The 5,730-nt window shown below is 43.0% G+C and overlaps 1 pseudogene; it reads left to right on the top strand.

The window, feature by feature from the left end:
* Nucleotides 1-4,730: 4,730 nt before the first annotated feature.
* LOC105555090 lies at nucleotides 4,731-5,280 on the top strand (annotated as a pseudogene).
* Nucleotides 5,281-5,730: the final 450 nt, after the last annotated feature.

Below are 5,730 nucleotides of genomic sequence, written 5' to 3'. Positions count from 1 at the left end.
AAGTAAGTGCTGGGATTAGGGGCATGAGCCACTTCGCCCAGCCAGATTTTTTTATTTATTTATTTTTGTTATGATTTTATTTTAGACAGGGTCACTCTGTCCCCCAGGCTGGACTATAGTGGCATAAGCTTGGCTCACTGCAACCTCCACCTCCAGGCCAGGCGATCCTCCCACCTCAGCCTCCCAAGTAGCTGAGACTACAGGCATGCACCACCACACCCAGCCAACTTTTTTTTTTCTTTCTTTTTTTTTTTTGTAGAGCCAGGGTCTCAGCATGTTGCCTAGGCTGGTCTTGAACTCCTGGGCTCAAGCAATCGGCCCACCTCAGCCTCTCAAAGTGCTAGGATTACAGGCATGAGCCACCACGCCTGGCCAATAATTTTTTATTTTTAATTTTTGTGGGTACATAGTAGGTTTATATATTTATGGGGTACGTGAGATGTTTTGATACAGGCATGCAATGTGTTATAGTCACATCAGGGTAAATGGGGGTATTCATCCCCTCAAGCATTTATCCTTTGTGTTGCAAACAATCCGTTTATACCATTTTAGTTGGTATGGTTTGGTTTGGTTTGGTTTGGTTTTTTGAGAGAGTCTTGCTCTGCAGGCTGGAGCGCAGTGGTGCAATCTCGGCTCACTACAACCTCCACCTCCCGGGTTCAAGCGATTATCCCACCTCAGCCTCCCAAGTAGCTGGGCCTACAGGTGCCAGCCACCATGCCTGGCTAATTTTTGTATTTTTAGTAGAGATGGGGGTTTCACCATGTTGGCCAGGCTGGTCTTGAACTCCTGACCTCAGGCGATCCGCCCACCTCAGCCTCCCGAAGTGCTGGGATTACAGATGTGAACCACCGTGCCTGGCCTCTTTTAGCTGTTTTAAAGTGTGCAGTTAAATTATTATTGACTATAGTCAACCTGTTGTGCTGTCAGACACAAGGCATTACTCATTCAGACTCTTTTTTGTACTCGTTAACCATCTTTATCTCCCCCTAATCCCCCCACTCCCCTTCCCAGCCTCTGGTAACCATCCTTCTCTGTCTCTATGGGTTCAATTGGTTTGATTTTTAGACCTCAACATGTTTATGAGCTCAAAATTTTTTCTTTATGGAAAACCTATATTGGATATATACCATGGGGAGGCAATATACTGTTGTGTACTAGTTAAGAGCACATTCTTTGGAGTCAGCTTGACTATATCCATATTCTGGCTATGCCACATACTAGCTATTGACCATGGGCAAGTTGCTTAACCTTCCTGTGCCTCAGATTCCACCTTTAAATTTATTTACTTATTTTTTGAGACGGAGTTTCGCTCTTGTTGCCCAGGCTGGAGTGCAATGGCACGATCTCCACTCACCGCAACCTCCACCTCCCAGGTTCTGGGCCAAAATGAACTTTTTTTTTAGATTCCACATATAAGTGAGATCATACAGTGTTTTTTGTTTTTTTGTGTGTGTGTGTGCCTGGCTTATTTCACTTAGCATAATGTTCTCCAGTTCCACCCATGCTGTTATGAATGACAGAAGATATTTCTTTTTAAAGGCTGTATAATATTCCTGTGTATGTGTGTATGTATGTGTGTGTGGATGTGTGCGTGTGTGTGTGTACTGTTTATCTACTGATACACACTGAAGTTACTTCCTTATTTTGGCTATTGTGAATAATGCTGAAATGAACATGGGAGTGCAGATATCTCTTCAACATTCTGATTTCAATTTCTTTGGGTATATACCCAGATGTGGTATTGCTGGATCATAAGGTAATTCTTTTTTAGTGTTATGGTTTTTGGGTTTTGCTTGTTTATTTGTTTGCTTGTTGAGGAAAGGTCTCATTCTGTTGCCCAGGCTAGAGTGCAGTGGCACCATCTTGGCTCACTGCAACCTCAATCTCCTGGGCTTAAGCCATCCTCTGACCTTGGCCTCCTGAAGTGCTGGGATTTCAGGTGTGAGCCACTGTGCTAGGCTCCAATTTAAAAACAAGGGAAAAATCAGCCAGTTGAAAAGTCGTTTTCCATAAAGGGGAAAAAAATCACCAAATTGATTAAATCACTTATTTTTTAAAAGTTACTCACCATTTTAGAACATGAATGCCCAGATTCTGACCTTTAAAACCACCAATGAAGAAAATTCTGTGTGCTTGAAAATACTAAAGTTCTAATTAATGAAAACTGTTTCCAAGTTCCTTTTGTTAAATACTGTAGCATCATTTTATCTCTAACTTATCATGGATCTATTGGGCAATTACTGGGCTTATGTACAAAAATACAGCACAAGGCTGGGTGCAGTGGTCACGCCTGTAATCCTAGTTCTTTAGGAGGCTGAGGCGGGGGAATATCTTGAGCCCAGGAGTTCAAGACCAGCCTTGGCAACATAGTCAGAACTTGTCTCTACTAAAAACAAAAATTTTAATTAATGAGGCATGGTGGCAGGCACCTGTAGTCACAGCTACTCTGGCGGCTGAGGTGGGAAGATCGCTTAAGCCCAGCAGGTCAAGGCTGCAGTGAGCTGTGATCGTGCCACTGCGCTTCAGCCTGGGTGACAGAGCAAGACCCTGTCTCAATCAACCAACAAAATGCAAATATTTTAGGACCTGCAATTGTTTGCCAAAGTGGAATTTCTTTTTTCATTTTTATCTTTCATTCACTACTCTAAAAACAATAATTCCCCACCCCACTGACAAGTCTCTGGCCAAATGGAGTAGATGGATATTGTGAGGTGGCCAGCAAATTCCCAGTGAGATCTCTAGCAGACCGTGGGAAGAGAGTTTGTGAGCCAAGGCCGAAATTTTGAAAGGTTTCTTTTGTCTTCCACAGTTTAGAGAGCTTGCCCTTGTTAAGTTATTCCCCCACCACATATGAACACACAAACACACACACACATATATACACACAAATATCCCTTAGGGAAGAAATGAGGATAATTGAGGTCAAGATGAAACAAACATTTCAGGGAATACCCTGTATTTAATAAGCATTTATTAAGTATCACCTGTGTACTTAATAAATAATAATAATAAATAAGCATGGGACTAGGCATGGATAATAATATGAATTGACAGTGAGGAGGAAAGTTCAGAAGAAGAGATGCTGTCAGCAACCTGGCTCTCAGCCCAGTTTTCCCACCACCAAATGGGATGTCAAGGGAAAATCGTAAGATTTCAATTCATCCAATATTATTCACTGAGCATGTCCCAGGTTCTATGCTAGGTCCCGGGGAGACGGGAACAAATAAGATATAGCACTTATCTTCAAGGCGCTCCTAGTGTGATAAAGACATGGAAAAGAGGATGACAGTCCTTTATGGTGAGTGCCATAATGTAAGTCCTAGAAGCAGTAAGAGCCAGGAGGAATCCATAAGGCAGTAGTTTTTCAAATGTGCTCCATGGGTTCCTGAGAATCCCTAAGACCCTTTCAGGGGATCTGTCAGGTCAGAACTATTTTCATAATAATATTAAAATATATTTACGTTTTTCATCGTATTGATATTTGCATTGATGGTGCCAAAGCAATGGTGGGTAAAACTTCTGGTGCTTTACTGAGCATGAATGGAAGCATTGGCACCAAACTGTACAATAGTCATTTTATTTTTTAGTCCCATACACTTGCAATAAAAGTAAGAATAAACATTAAGGCCAGGCGCAGTGGCTTACCCCTGTAATCCTAGCACTTTGGGAGGCTGAGGTGGGAGGATCCCTTGAGCTAAGGAGGTAGAGGTGCCAAGATCATGCCACTCTACTCTAGCCTGGTCAACAGAGCGAGACCCTGTCTTAAAGAAAAAAAAAATTGGCAAGGCACAGTGGCTCACACCTGTAATCCCAGCACTTTGGGAGGCCGAGACGAATAGATCACTTAAGGTCAGGAGTTTGACACCAGCCTGGCCAATGTGGTGAAGCCCCATCTCCACTAAAAATACAAAAATTAGCAGGGTGGTGCATGCCTGTAATCCCAGCTACTAGGGAGGCTGAGGCAGGAGAATGGCGTGAACCTGGGAGGCAGAGCTTGCAGTGAGCCGAGATCGCGCCACTGCACTCCGTCCAGCCTGGGTGAAAGAGTGAGACTCCGTCTCAAAACAAAAAAAAAAAAAGAAAAAAAAAAATTAAAGTCAGTTACACTTAAGAAAGTCTTTGATTAAGCAGTAAGCTATATTAATTTTATTAAACATTGGCCTGAGTACATGTCTTTTTTTTTTTTTTTTTGAGATGAAATCTCACTCTGTTGCCCAAGTTGGAGTGCAGTGGCACGATCTCAGCTCACTGAGACCTCCACCTCCCGGGTTCAAGTGATTCTCCTGCCTCAGCCTCCCAAATAACTGGGAATACAGGCACACGCCACCACGCCCAGCTAATTTTTGTATTTTTAGTAGAGACAGGGTTCCACTATATTGGCCAGGCTGGTCTTGAACTCCTGACCTCGTGATCCACCCGCCTCGGCCTCCCAAAGTGCTGGGATTACAGGCGTGAGCTACCATGCCCAGCCCATGTCTCTCTCTCTCTTTTTTTTGGCTACCAAATATCCTAGTTTACTGAGTACGTGTCTTTTTAATACTCTGTATAATGAGGTGGGAAGTACACATTTAGCCCTTCTGTGCATACAAAAGAAGTATGATTGTTGTCTCCAAGAGAAACAGTTTTGTGATAGTTTGAGCTGCAAGTTGAACTACTGCTTTTTCATGGAGCACTATATTTAATCGAAAGAACAAGTGGAGGTGGCTGCACAGTCATGGCGGAGGTGACCAAAGCCACATAATGTCCGTAGTTCATGCATCCATCCATGCCTAATGGATGGTGGAGAAGGTGATTGGGACAAAAGTGCAAAAGACTGCTAAAGTGAGAGTGACCAGGCTTGTTCTGGATGCCTATTTATTAGAGTATTATAATAAGCGGAAAACCTACTTTGCTCGTGATGCCCTTCAGCAGTGCACAGTTGGGGATATTGTGCTTCTCAGAGCTTTACCTGTTCCACAAACAAAGCATGTGAAACATGAACTGGCTGAGATTGTTTTCAAAGTTGGAAAAATCATAGATCCAGTGACAGGAAAGCCCTGTGCAGGAATTACCTACCTGGAGAGTCCATTGAGTTCGGAGGCCACCCAGTTAAGCAAAAATCTGGAAGAACTTAATATCTCTTCAGCACAGTGGAGGGAGAGTGGAAGAAGGAGCTAAAGGGAAAGATTGACATGTTTATGTTATGGAAAAAGAATTTTTTCTAAGTTTCATCGCAAACTGTGTCCAGTTTGTGGGGTTTATGAAATAGCTAAAAGCAAATGAAGGGCATATTATGGTTTTTCATTTAAAAAAAAAAAAGAACAACTGACCAACTATGCCTGCCAATGTATAAACAAAGTGAGCCAGCTACTTCAAGGGAAACCACTAACAGTAATTGCTGCCAATGATAATATTTGAGCTTTGAAGAGAAAATTAGAATTGTTTGTTTATTTGTTTTTTGTTGTTTTTTTTGTTTTGTTTTGTTTTTGAGATGGAGTCTTGCTCTGTCACCCAGGCTGGAGTGCAGTGGCACAATCTCAGCTCACTGTAAGCTCCGCCTCCCAGGTTCATGCCATTCTTCTGACTCAGGCTCCCGAGTAGCTGGGACTACAGGCGCCCGCCACCATGTCCAGCTAATTTTGTATTTTTAGTGGAGACGGGGTTTCACTGTGTTAGCCAGGATGGTCTCGATCTCCTGACCTCGTGATCCACCTGCCTCGGCCTCCCAAAGTGCTGGGAGTACAGGCT

The sequence above is a fragment of the Mandrillus leucophaeus genome, unplaced genomic scaffold (genome assembly GCF_000951045.1).
Source record: "Mandrillus leucophaeus isolate KB7577 unplaced genomic scaffold, Mleu.le_1.0 Scaffold67, whole genome shotgun sequence".
Classification (NCBI taxonomy): Eukaryota; Metazoa; Chordata; class Mammalia; order Primates; family Cercopithecidae; genus Mandrillus; species Mandrillus leucophaeus.
Note: the sequence above shows the minus strand (reverse complement) of the source record. Positions and strands in the feature narration are given on the sequence as shown.